The sequence below is a fragment of the Bufo gargarizans genome, chromosome 9 (assembly GCF_014858855.1).
Source record: "Bufo gargarizans isolate SCDJY-AF-19 chromosome 9, ASM1485885v1, whole genome shotgun sequence".
Lineage (NCBI taxonomy): Eukaryota > Metazoa > Chordata > Amphibia > Anura > Bufonidae > Bufo > Bufo gargarizans.
In genome coordinates, this window is record NC_058088.1 from 8,001,199 (window position 1) to 8,014,980 (window position 13,782).

Here is a 13,782-nt window from a genome sequence, read left to right on the forward strand (position 1 = left end):
CTAGTAGGAAGGTGTTTACCTGCATGTCGAGCTCCGCATAGACCTCAGGGGTACGTGAAGTAGGGCCAAGATGGTCCCCAATTAAACAAGGGGATATGCTACATTTGTTATGACTGCATAAATGATGCAAACATCGACAAAATGTGATTTGATTAGATTTTGGACCAAGTTTACATGAAATTGTAATCAGGAACAACCTTCATACAAACGAACATTTAGCAAGTCAATGCCCCATGTAAACAAACCTTTAGGAACGATGGGTTAACTTCCCTATTACATGAACTTGGTGCTAGCATTGTACCTGGTGGGTCAAGATCATAAGTACTTAGGAGAAACACAATCTTAACTTTAATAAGTAAGCAGCTTTACATGATGTGTATTGTGTAGTTTTCTGGTGACAACAAATTAGGTCAGAGCCATAGAGAAGTAAACTTTAGTCAATGGCCAACCATGCAACCTTTGGAAATGCAGAGTGGAGGCACAGGAGATACTGATCAGACACTCAATATATGTACTATATATAACATCCATCGACTGTCCTGGTTGAATCCTCTTAATGTTTGACTTGCCATAATTTTGTCATACAATATATGCTGTTAAATAGAACTTGAAAGCATCCATATTTCTGTTACTATTGAGCAGCATTTACATCACTGGTCCCACCTCAAAACTACTACAGGAATGGTATCTATGATGCTCTTTGAATCTCTATGTCATGTCTTGTCCCACTAGGTCCTGCATTGGCCATAAGGCAGTGTTGCCCATTTCACAGAAACCACGTTGCCACACCACAAATGACCTGATATTTTGGACCCTGTTGTATTGTCTCACAAGCTTTACAGTAAGAATATGGCCATCTCTTCCAAGGGCTCACCCTATGTCGGGACCTCCAGTTGAAATACTTTCTATATTTATCATCATCCTTTTCTAATTCAAGAAGGTAGGCAGCTAGTTCCTTTGCAGTTGGAAAGTCATCAACATGTATGAAGGCATTTCCAGGTATATACTGTTCATAGTTTTCATGAGAGGCACCCAGTACAACTGGAACTGTCCATGAACCCAGAGCGTTCACCCATAGTTTTTCTGTGATATAATCTTGTTGTAGAAATATTAATAGTTGTAATCTGCTCTCCAATATCTTTGTGTAAGGAAATGTAAACCCCCTTTCCCTCAGCCGCAGTCAGAGCCAGACCCAGGTGTTACCATCTTGAATTCTGAGCAACTACTCCTTCTCCTCCCTGCCCAGTCTGTTTCTTTTATTTACTCACAAAAGGTGTAAAAGGGGCTGGCCCAAGACAAGGATAGAGGAAGTGATGACATACAGGAAGTGATGACATGTCAAAGGACAGGGAAGGGCATCAATGTGGCTGGACAGACAATGCACACACCCCATCCCTGTATAAGGAAGGATGAGTCATGTTCATTATCTGACCAGCCAGGCGGCCGCCCATCCCCCATCACTGTCAGCATGGATCCCATTCAATACTGTTCAAAATGACCAGTATCTAATGAAGATCATTCTACTGGTTCTTATAGGTTTGAGATTATCTGCAAGACATTGCTACGGCTATTGTCAGTATACGGTACGAGTATACTGATAAGGCAGATATGCATGTCTTAAAAAAAGCAGATATGTATCCACAAAGGGATGGCGAAGCCACAGCAGAGGTATAATATGTATTTCTCGTTATGCAGACTTCACTTCTCTAATGTGTATAGACATTTGAAGGGAAAAAGCCCAGTGCATTGCACTTAGTGCTCACAAACCGGCAAACGCCCCCCTACACACTCAGAACATGTCTCCAAGCCCATGAGAAGGTTTTCATACTGACGGTTTTACCACTGGTCCCGATTCAACCCAAGTACCCTCTGCTAGAGCGTTCTTTGGCCAAATCTGACGCAGGGAGACAGATGATAATCTATAAAAACACACACACACATCCTAAGATAAAATGTCTGCATAATAAAATTTCCACAACACACACAAACAGTAAATGAAATAGATTAAATATACCCAAGTGAAGCCAGGTCCTTCAGTTAGTATACAGATGTAAAGCTGATACTTTGGAACAGGGGAGTACAAATAAATCACTGGGCCCCATAGCAAGAATCTAAATTGGGCCCCCATTCCCCTTTTATAGCCCATCCCACTACCCATTCCAGGCCTCTCCCTTTGTTCCATGAACTATTCTTGCTGCTGTGTTTTATAATTTATGCCATCAGGGCTGGATTGGGATTACAAAACAGCCCTGGCACACAAAAGATGCAGTGTGTACAGATGTATAGTATATACTGCAGTGTACAGTTATGTGAGGTATGAGGTATAATAGATGCAGTGTGTACAGGTATATAGTACAGTCCCGATCAAAAGTTTACGACTACTTGAAAAATGGCAAACAATCATATTTAGCATGGCTGGATCTTAACAAGGTTCCAAGTAGAGCTTCAACATGCAACAAGAAGAAATGGGAGCGAGACAAAACATTTTTTGAGCATTCAATTTAATGAAAACAACGAATAAACTGAAACAGGCTGTTTTTCAGCTGATCAAAAGTTTAGGACCACACCTCCCAAAAAAAACTAAACCCCCCCAAATCAGAAATCCAACTTCCAAACATGAACTCAGTAATGAGTAGCTCCGCCGTTATTGTTTATCACTTCAAAAATTCGTTTCGGCATGCTTGATGCAAGTGTTTCCATGAGGTGAGTGGGAACATTTCTCCAAGTGGTAAAGACGGCCGCACGAAGGCCATCTACTGTCTGGAACTGTTATCCATTTTTGTAAACTTCCCTTGCCATCCATCCCCAAAGGTTCTCAATTGGATTTAGATCAGGGGAACACGCAGGATGGGCCAAAAGAGTGATGTTATTCTAACGGAAGAAGTCCCTTGTCCTGCAGTCATTGTGTACTGTAGCGTTGTCCTGTTGAAAAACCCAGTCGTTACCACACAGACGAGGGCCCTCAGTCATAAGGAATGTTCTCTGCAACATCTCGACATAGCCAGCGGCCATTTGACGCCCCTGCACTTCCTGAAGCTCCATTGTTCCACTCAAGGAAAATGCACCCCAGACCATTATGGCGCCCCCTCCACTGTGGCTCGTAGAAAACATCTCAGGTGGGATCTGCTTGTCATGCCAGTAACGTTGGAAACCATCAGGACCATCAAGGTTAATTTTTTTCTTATCAGAGAATAAAACTTTCTTCCACCTTTGAATGTCCCATGTTTGGTGCTCTCTTGCAAAGTCCAAACGAGCAGTTCTGTGGCGTTCAAGGAGACAAAGCCTTTGAAGACATTTTTTGTTTTTGAAGTGCTTCAGTCTCAGATGCTGTCTGATGGTTATGGGGCTGCAGTCAGCACCAGTAAGGGCCTTAATTTGGGTTTGAGTATCATCCATGAGTATCATCCAGTGTCTTACTGCGTCCCACCTCAGCAGCGATGGCGCGCTGTGAGAGACCCTGCTTATGCAGTTCAACAACTCGACCACGTTCAAAAAGGGAGAGTTTTTTTCGCCTTTGCCATCACAACATGTGACTACCTGACAGAAAATGACAATGAATCCACATCTTTGCACAGATTTGGCCTTTTAAAGGCATGTGGTCCTAAACTTTGGATCAGCTGAAAAACGGCCTGTTTCAGTTTAATCGTTATTTTCAATTAATTGAATGCTCAAAAAATGTTTTGTCTCACTCTCATTTCTTCTTGTTGCATGTTGAAGCTCTACTTGGAACCTTGTTAAGATCCAACAATGTAAAATAAGATTTTTTGCCATTTTTCAAGTGGTCTTGAACTTTTGATCAGGACTGTATATACAGCAGTGTACTGATATGTGAGGAACAGGGTATAACATATGCAGTGTGTACAGGTATATAGTATATACAGCAGGAACTGACATGTGAGGTACGGGGTATAATAGATGTAGTGTGTACAGGTATATAGTAAATATAGCAGTGTATTGACATGAGGTATGAGGTATAAATTTTAACTCGTACCTCACATATCAGTCCACTGCTATATATACTATATACCTGTACACACTGCATCTATTATATCTCGTACCTCACATATCAGTCCACTGCTATATATACTATATATCTATACACACTGCATCTATTATATCTCGTACCTCACATATCTGTACACTGCTGTATATACTATATATCTGTACATATTGCATCTATAATACTGTGTAATATATGCGGTGTTTATATATATACAGAGTAGTGTATTGATGTGAAACATACAAGGTATAATACGGTAGATGCAGTGTTTACAGAAATATGTGGTCAGTTATACATTATGGTCACTGTGTGTGTGAGGTACATGAGGTAGTGGTCACTGTAACTGCATGGGGGGGGGGGGGGTAAATGAGGAGAAGTGGAGGACCTCCTCTTACCACTTCATTCCAGTCTGTATGGATCAATGCAGAGCTGCTTGTGAACTTCTAATACTTGCTATTAGGGTTTGAAGGACCTATGATGATGTCATTACAGGTCCTGGCAGATGTACCTTTCAATGTCCTGGCGAACACTGCGAACTGGCCATCTCTAATGGTAAATAACCAATGAGAAATACTTGTATAACAAGAATATATATACACTTAAGGTAGTTTTTATTTGTTTCTTTCATTTATCATTTCATATGTAAGATTAATTAACCTCTTAATTAACCTCTTAAGGACACAGGGCGTACCTGTGTAGTTCCCATCACCACGGCGCGATCATCCGCCCGCCCCCTCTCAGCACATTGATGACACTCTGCTTGAAACGGCTGACATCTGTGTGATGCCGTAGGGACCGCTGTATGGAAGAGGTTAACATGGAGGGAGCTCCCTCCCTCTCCCATCGGGGGCTGTTGTGCCTTTTTAGCCCCCGATTCCTGACGGGATCACAGAGGGCCCCCCTCCCTCCCCATCACCAGCTGATCTGTTGTGGAAGCGAGTGATGGTTACCATGGCAAACGAACGCCTTCACAGGCATCCGGCTGTCCATGGTGCTGATCAGACTTATGCTAAAGGCTATATAGTGCACTGTATTGTATTATACAGACATCAGACCCAAGTGGGTCTGGGTCAAAAAAATGTAAAAAAAAAAAGGTGATAAAAAAAACACATAAAAAAATGACATTCCCTACACATGTTTTATATTGCGGTGTCCGTAACAACCGGATCTATAAAATGGTCATGTTACTTTTCCCGCACGGTGAACGCCATAAAAAATAAAATAAAAACTATTCCCAAAAAAGGTAATAAAAGTGAAAAAAAAAAGTCGTATGTATGCCAAAATAGTGCCAATGAAACCGTCACCTCATCCCGCAAAAAATTAGCCTCTACATGAAACAATGGCCTAAAAATTTAAAAAACTATGGCTCTCAGACTAAAACATGATTTTTTTTATTTCAAAAATGCTTTTTTATGTTAAACGTAAAAGAAAAGAAAAAAAGCACACATATAAGGTATCGCCGTATCCATAAGAACCTGCTCTATAAAAATATCACATGACATAAACCCTGAGGTGAACACCGTAAAAAATAAAAATAAAAACTGTGTAAAAAAATCTATCTCAAAATGTGTAATAGCAAGCGATCAAAAAGTCGTATGCCTCCCAAAATAGTGCCAATCAAACCGTCATCTCATCCCACAAAAATGATACCATACCTAAGACAATCGCCCAAAAACTGAAAAAAACTATGACTCTCAGACTATGGAGACACAAAAACATTATTATATTTTGTTTCAAAAAATATATTATTGTGTAAAACCTAAATAATAATAAAAAAAGTATACACATTAGGTATCGCCATGTCCGTAAGAACCTGCTCTATAAAAATAGCACGTGATCTTTTCCATTTTAATCTAATTTTTCCCGTAACAAGGGCTAACAGCCAAACAAAACTCCTGGACTACTATAAGACTATCTCTATCCGGAATTCTGTACTATTTTGCTACATTTTTGTACTATTTTGTACTATTTTTATACGATTTTTTTTATTATTCAATTGTATACCTACCCTTATCACTACCCCTGGCATTTTACCCCTAAGTGATATTTTAGGTTAATAAATTAGTTTTTTTTTACACTGATACTCTCATTCTTCTTCCTTCACTGGATCCCAGATATTGAGTGTGTCGGTCCGTCCCTCAAACCTATCACTCTGTAACTCTGTCACTGGCTGGGTGAGCCAGTTAGACCTAGAGCACCTTGCATGATATTAAGATTGGTGAGCACCCACACAACCTATTCTCTTACTTAAAACTTAATATTTATTGCCATGATTCTGTAGTTTACAGAAATGCCCAATATGTGGTTGTAAACTGCTGTATGGCCACACGGCAGGGCGCAGAAGGAAAGGAACACCATATGGTTTTTGGAAGGCAGTTTTTGCTGGAAAGTCCCATTTGAAGCCCCCCTGATGCACCCCTAGAGTAGAAACTCCAAAAAGTGACCCCATTTAAGAAACTAAACCCCTCAAACTGATTTTACTAACTTTGTTAACCCTTTAAGTGTTCCACAAGAGTTAATGGCAAATGGAGATGAAATTTCTGAATTTCTATTTTATGTTACTTTGCCTCGCAAAAAGTGTAATATAGAGCAACCAAAAATCATATGTACCCTAAAATAGTACCAACAAAACTGCCACCTTATCCCGTAGTTTATTAAAATGGGATCACTTTTTCGGAGTTTCTACTCTAGGGGTCCATCAGGGGGCTTCAAATGGGACATGGTATCTAAATACTAATCCAGCAAAATCTGCCTTCCAAAAACCAAATGGCATTCCTTTCCTTCTGCGCCCTGCTGTGTGCCCGTATAGCAGTTTACAACCACATATGGGGTGTTTCTGTAAACTGCAGAATCAGAGTAATAAATGTTGAGTTTTTTTTGGCTGTTAACCCTTGCTTTGTTACTGGAAAAAAACGATTAAAATAAAAAATCTTCCAAAAGAATTCAATTCTGAAGTTTTATCTCCATTTTCCATTAAATCTTATGGAACGCCTAAAGGGTTAATAAAGCTTGTAAAATCAGTTTTGAATACCTTGAGGGGTGTAGTTTCTTAGATGTGGTCACTTTTATGGAATTTCTACTCTAGGGGTGCATCAGGGGTTCTTCAAATGGGACATGGTGTAAAAAAAAAAGGCCTTCCAGAAACCATATGGTGTTCCTTTCCTTGTGCGCCCTGCCGTTTCGTCATACAGCATTTTATGACCACATATGGGGTGTTTCTGTAAACTACAGAATCAGGGCAATAAATATAAAGTTTTGTTTGGCTGTTAACCCTTGCTTTGTTACTGGAAAAAATGGATAAAAATGGAAAATTTTCCCAAAAATCTAAATTCTGAAATTTTATCTCCATTTGCCATTAACTCTTGTGGAACACCTAAAGGGTGAACAACGTTAAATTCAGTTTTGAATACCTTGAGGGGTGTAGTTTCTAGAATGGGGTCATTTTTGGGTGGTTTCTATTATGTAAGCCTCACAAAGTGACTTCAGACCTGAACTGGTCCTTAAAAAGTGGGTTTTTGAAAATTTCTGAAAAATTTCATGATTTGCTTCTAAACTTCTAAGCCTTGTAACACCCCCCCAAAAAAAATATCATTCCCAAAATGATCCAAACACGAAGTAGAGATATGGGGAATGTAAAGTTATAACATGTTTTGTAGGTATTAATATGTATTATAGAAGTAAAGAAATTGAAACTTGGAAACTTGGAAATTTGCTAATTTTTCCAAATTTTGGTAAATTTGGTATTTTTTATAAATAAAAATTATTTTTTTTTACTCCATTTTACCAGTGTCATGAAGTACAATATGTGATGGAAAAAAACTATCTCAGAATGACTTGGATAAGTCAAAGCGTTTTAAAGTTATCACCACATAAATTGACACTGGTCAGATTTGCAAAAAATGGCCTGGTCCTTTAGGTGAAAAGGAGCCTGGTCCTTAAGGGGTTAATAAATGAAATATTTGAATAACATGGATAAGGTTTCTCTGGGTGCCTCTAAATAAAGTGTGCCTGTCTACAGTTACAAAGTAATTTGATTTTATATATATATATGAACGCTGTGAACCATATAGTCAGAGCACCTTATACATAGTGGGGAAGGCAGATGAGCCACCAAGCTGAAATATTGTAGATTATACTATTCAAAGCTGGAGCCTGCAATGCATCATGCCACTTCCACTAATGCCTGAGGGTCAGTTTTGTCTACTCACTTTCCACAAGGTTGAAATTTTTAAATTTTCTTGGAAGGGGGTTAATATTACGTGATTGCTGTACTAATAGAGACATTTTCTCACAGTCCAGGCAGGCTGAATGCGATCAATAGATCTCTGCTTGCTGCCAGTGCCCCATCTTGCCGCTCTTGCTGTCTGTCTGTCTGCCTACCATCATGTTCTGTTCGGCTGCTGCTGCAGCCTGCATCATGCCACTAATGTCACTTGCCAACCATCAGGTTGTGTATGACTGCTGCTGTGGCCTGCGTCATGCCACTTATGCCACTTTCCAACCATCACGTTCTCTCAAGCCACTTGTTTTTATATTAATCCCATAACACCGTGTGTGTTTAAACATTATCTGCCCCTGATAAGGGACAATTTTTGGAAGTTTTGGAATATAAAAAAGCATATGCCGGCGCAGTGTATTTTTAAACATACTGAAAGTTAACACCGGCAAATGTGCATTCACCCATAGCTATGTATGTCATTGTCCCTCAGACATCATTTATTATTGCGTGCCAGAGCCTGGGAAGGTGGGAGAAAGAGGGAAAAAATAAATCATTTGGCCTGAACCGATTCGGGTCCGAACCAAACTTTTTAAAAAATTCAAACGAGACCAAAACAAATGTCGACTGGTTCACTAATCTCTAATTGTAATGTATTTTACTAGAGAAAAATATCTATTTTGCCACTTAGCCACTTCCGACCGCCTCCTGCGCAAAGAATCTGTCTTGAGAGAGGAAACTATTAACTCACTGAGGGATCAGGTTAGATGCTGCACATAGAAGTCTATGGAGAGATGAGGAGGAGGGATATGACGGGAGACAAGGTACAAACACACAGGGATGCTGATCCTGGCTCTAGTAAGTTTTCTGTGTCACTCAGTGCTGGATTCACATCCACACTGTTCAGTACTGCTGTATAATAAAATATAAGAATCCTCAGCTTACCACATAGACTCCATTGTCCTTGTCAGATTAATAGCTGTGTTACTCGGAGTGCGCTGGCCTGCCGCCTGATGACCAGGTACAAACAAATCCACTGTGATGAGATGAACTCCAGTAAACAATAAATCCATAAAATGTCTTCTTTAGGCCTCATGCACACGACAGTTTATTTTCACGGTCCGCAAAAACGGGGTCCGTAGGTCCGTGATCCGTGACCGTTTTTTCGTCCGTGGGTCTTCCTTGATTTTTGGAGGATCCACGGACATGAAAAATGAAAAAAAAATCAAAGTCAAGTTTGCTATTAAAATGATAGGAAAAAACGGACACGGATCACGGACACGGATCACGGACACGGATGACAATCTTGTGTGCATCCGTGTTTTTTCACGGACCCATTGACTTGAATGGGTCCGTGAACCGTTGGCCGTGAAAAAAATAGGACAGGTCATATTTTTTTCACGGCCAGGAAAAACGGATCACAGATGCGGCTGCCAAACGGTGCATCTTCCGATTTTTTCACGGACCCATTGAAAGTCAATGGGTCCGCGAAAAAAAACGGAAAACGGCAACGGATGCACACAACGGTCGTGTGCATGAGGCCTTAGGCTGAGTTCACACGGGCGTGACGGATTTGTTCAGGATGCGTCCCGGGTGTACTGTGGCAAACCCGCGCGAGTAGGTACCCAATTGCAGTCAGTTTTGACTGCGATTGCGTTCCGTTGTTCAGTTTTTATCGCGCGGGTGCAATGCGTTTTGCACGCGTGTGATAAAAAACCGACTGTGGTACCCAGACCCGAACTTCTTCACTGAAGTTCAGGTTTGGGTTAGGTGGTGTGTAGATGTTATTACTTTTCCCTTATAACATGGTTATAAGGGAAAATAATAGAATTCTTCAATACAGAATGCTTAGTAGGTGGTCAATTGAGGTTTAAAAAAATAAAAAATAATTAACTCACCTTCTCCTCTTGATCGCGTAGCTGCAGGTCTCTTCTTACTTCTTTAATCACGGTGATGGACCATGTGATTGGACCATGTGATGTGATGTCACCACAGGTCCTTTAGCCGGGAGCTCATAATTAAAGAAGTAAGAAGAGACCGGCAGCTACGCGATCAAGAGGAGAAGGTGAGTTAATTATTATTATTTTTTTAACCCTCAATTGACCACCTACTAAGCATTCTGTATTAAAGAATGCTATTATTTTCCCTTATAACCATGTTATAAGGGAAAATAATACAGTGAATAGACTGTCATCTTAGCAACCATGCGTGAAAATCGCACCGCATCCGCACTTGATTGTGGCTGCTTACGATTTTCACTCAGCCCCATTCACTTTAATGGGGCCTGCGTTGCGTGATAAACGCACAATATAGAGCATGCTGCGATTTTCACGCAACGCATAAGTGATGCGTGAAAATCACTGCTCATGTGCACAGCCCCATAGAAGTGAATAGGTCTGGATTCAGTGTGGGTGCAATGCGTTCACCTCATGCATTGCACCTGCGAGGAAATCTCGCTTGTGTGAACTCAGCCTTATAGTATAATCACATTGCAAACCACCTGTTATAGATGTGATATTTTTTGCTCTGTTTAGCAACTCATGGGTGTATCCTCTCTCTCTGTCTCAAAAGCGAGTATCAATAATGTGACGTTCCTGATCACAAGTCTCAGCGTTAGAAAATGAGTGACATATGAACAAATATTCACCCAAAGGTAAATTATGGATTACATGATGTGTATACTGCTATTAGCATGTGCAGCATCCTTCTCCAAGAGCCACATTATTCTACAAAGTGCAAAAATATCTTTGTCATGCTATATATGCATATACTGTATATTTCGTATGCACATGGTAATCACAAGTCATATCTTTAGCCACCACTAGATGGGGATGGTGTCATTCAGTACAAAAAATACCTGTCACAGTCTTTGTTGTTCGTCGTGACACATTAGCCGTACATGCTGGTTGCCAGGGGCAATGCATTGTTGTCGCAGCATGTATGGACTTTGCTTCCCTTCTCGTCGTTCCTCCCCTGTCTGGCGCTGGAGGGGTTAGCTTCCTAGCTGGGTTTTATCACCTGTGGCTTCCAGGCTGGAGTCAGTTGTACTCCAACCTTGATGTACGCTGGAGTTATGCTCCTGGTCTGGAATTGCCATCTTCCTGTGTGAGGGCCACCTTGTGGGACATTGATGTCTCACCGATGTTTTCTATGTCATCCCGTTGTCTACCTTCCCTTCACTACCCTTGCATATGTTTGGTGATGTTTATGTATGGGTGGTTGTTGTCTTGTCTAGTGGTTGTTACATGTCTGGTCTGTTGGTGTCTGTAGTCCAGCATGTTTGCTAGACATGTTCCCTGTGTGAAAACCTCCAGAAGGGGGTCTCAGGGTTCCCCGGAGGGGGAACCACAAGTCAGTGTGCAGCTCTGCCGAGGGTTGCCATGCATCCTGTCTGCATGGGGCTCCGGTTGTTGTTGCCGCGGCAGGTAAGTGCGTGTTGTTTCTGGGCACTTGCCTGTCGATTCAGTAGCTGTGCACTGTCTGTCTCTTCCCTGGCAGCTAGGCCAGTGAGACTCCTGTTAATCCGTGTCTGGGATGAACAGGTCGTCTCAGCCCTTTCTTTATTTGAGGGATTATCAGAGCGACTAGGTTCCATACAGGTCTGCTCATACGATGAGTAGAAAGGGCCAGGATTAGGGAAGCAATAGGAGGTGACCTGCTCCCTTATGCTATCTCTCAGGCCTAGTTGCTCTTCTCGCTCCTCATTCTCGCTCCCCCACTCCACACCGTGACAATACCCCTTTATAATGTGCACCAGTACAAAATATACCCCCTCATAATGTGTGAAAGTATTAAAACTACTCCCTTATAATGTGCACCAGTACAAAAAATATCCTCTTATAATGTGCACCAGTACAGAAAATGCCAACTTATAATGTATGCCAGTACAAAATATACCCCTTTATAATGTACAACCCCCCCCCCCCCCATAATCTGCACCACTACAAAAAATATCCACTTATAATGTGTACCAGTACAAACCCCCCCCCTTACATACAAGCTTACCTTTTAGATATGATGTAATGTCTGGAGGTTATATCAGCACTGGAGCGTTATATGAGGAGCTGCTGATATCAGTCACATATGACTGTGGATAGATCATCAGTATCTGATCGGTGGGGGTCTGACATCCGGTGCCTCTGCTGATCAGCTGAGAAGGCATCGGTGCTCCTGTGAGCTCTGTGCCCTTCTCTGTTCTTTTCCTAGGCCATGTGACGTCACATTCATTGATCAAGTGGCCTCAGCCCCATAGAAGTGAAAGGTGCTGAGCATGATACCAAGCACAGCCGCTATACAATGTACGGTGCTGAGCTTGGTGAGCTGTGAGGAGGCCGTGGTGCTACTGCGATCACTTCAATAAATGTAACTTTTGACTGGGTGGTTCATCTAGGACATGGAATGTCCACGTGTGGCTGCTGTCCAAACTACTGACTGTACATAACAGACACAGTTATCAACTAAATGAGTTGCTTAAGGGTACTTTCACACTTGCGGAAAAAGATCCGGCAATCTGGACACAAATGCATTGCAATACTGAATCCGTCTTTCCGGTTGTCGTCCGGAAAAACGGATCTGGTATTTATTTTTTTCACAGATTTAATGGTCTGCGCATGCGCGGACGGAAAAAGCGGATCAGTTTTTCCGGAACACTTGGGGCCAGATCCGGCATTAATGCATTTCAATGGAAAGTGTTCAGGATTTTTGGCCGGAGAGAAAACTGCAGCATGCTGCGGTATTTTCTCCAGCCAAAAAATGTAAGAGAAACTGAACTGATGCATCCTGATGCATACTGAATGGAATGCTCTTCATTCAGAATTCAATAGGATAAAACTGATCTGTTTTTTTCTGGTATTTAGCCCCGAGGACGGAACTCATCACCAAAAAACAAAAACGCTAGTGTGAAGGTACCCTTATGGGAAACAATTTGATATAGTGCAGGGCACAATACTGTTCTGTTTAGCACATTGTATTTTGTGATTAATGTGCATGAGACTGAAAAATTAACGAGTAATATCTCCAGCTCTAGGGTGGACCCGCAAAATCAATTCCACTGGTGGGCCCTAGTCACCCCAGTCTGACACTGAATCAGTCCCCCATATCAGACACCCATATTAGATCTTTAGATCAAAAACCCATATCAGACCTCCAATCAAAACCCCCGATTAGATTCTCAGATCAGACCCACATATCAGAGACTCAGATCGGACCCACGTATCAGATCTCAGATCAGACCCCCATATCAGATTCACAGATCAAACCCCATATCAAATCTTCAGATAAGACCCTCATATCAGTTCCTCAGATAAGACCCCCATATCAGACTTCAAATCAGACCTCCATATCTGATCTTCCAATCAGACCCCATTTCAGATCAGACCCTATATCAGACCTCAAATCAGAACCCTTATCTTCAGTGACTATCCCCCTTTACCGTTATTTAGGAGGCCTACCTGCTTTGACCTTTGTTTTTTAGCATTTATATATTTAAAAAAAAAATTGGGATTTGTTTTGCTCTCTTTTGCCACCCGCTGTTCGTTTTGGATTTTTGCAGATTTTATCTCCTTTT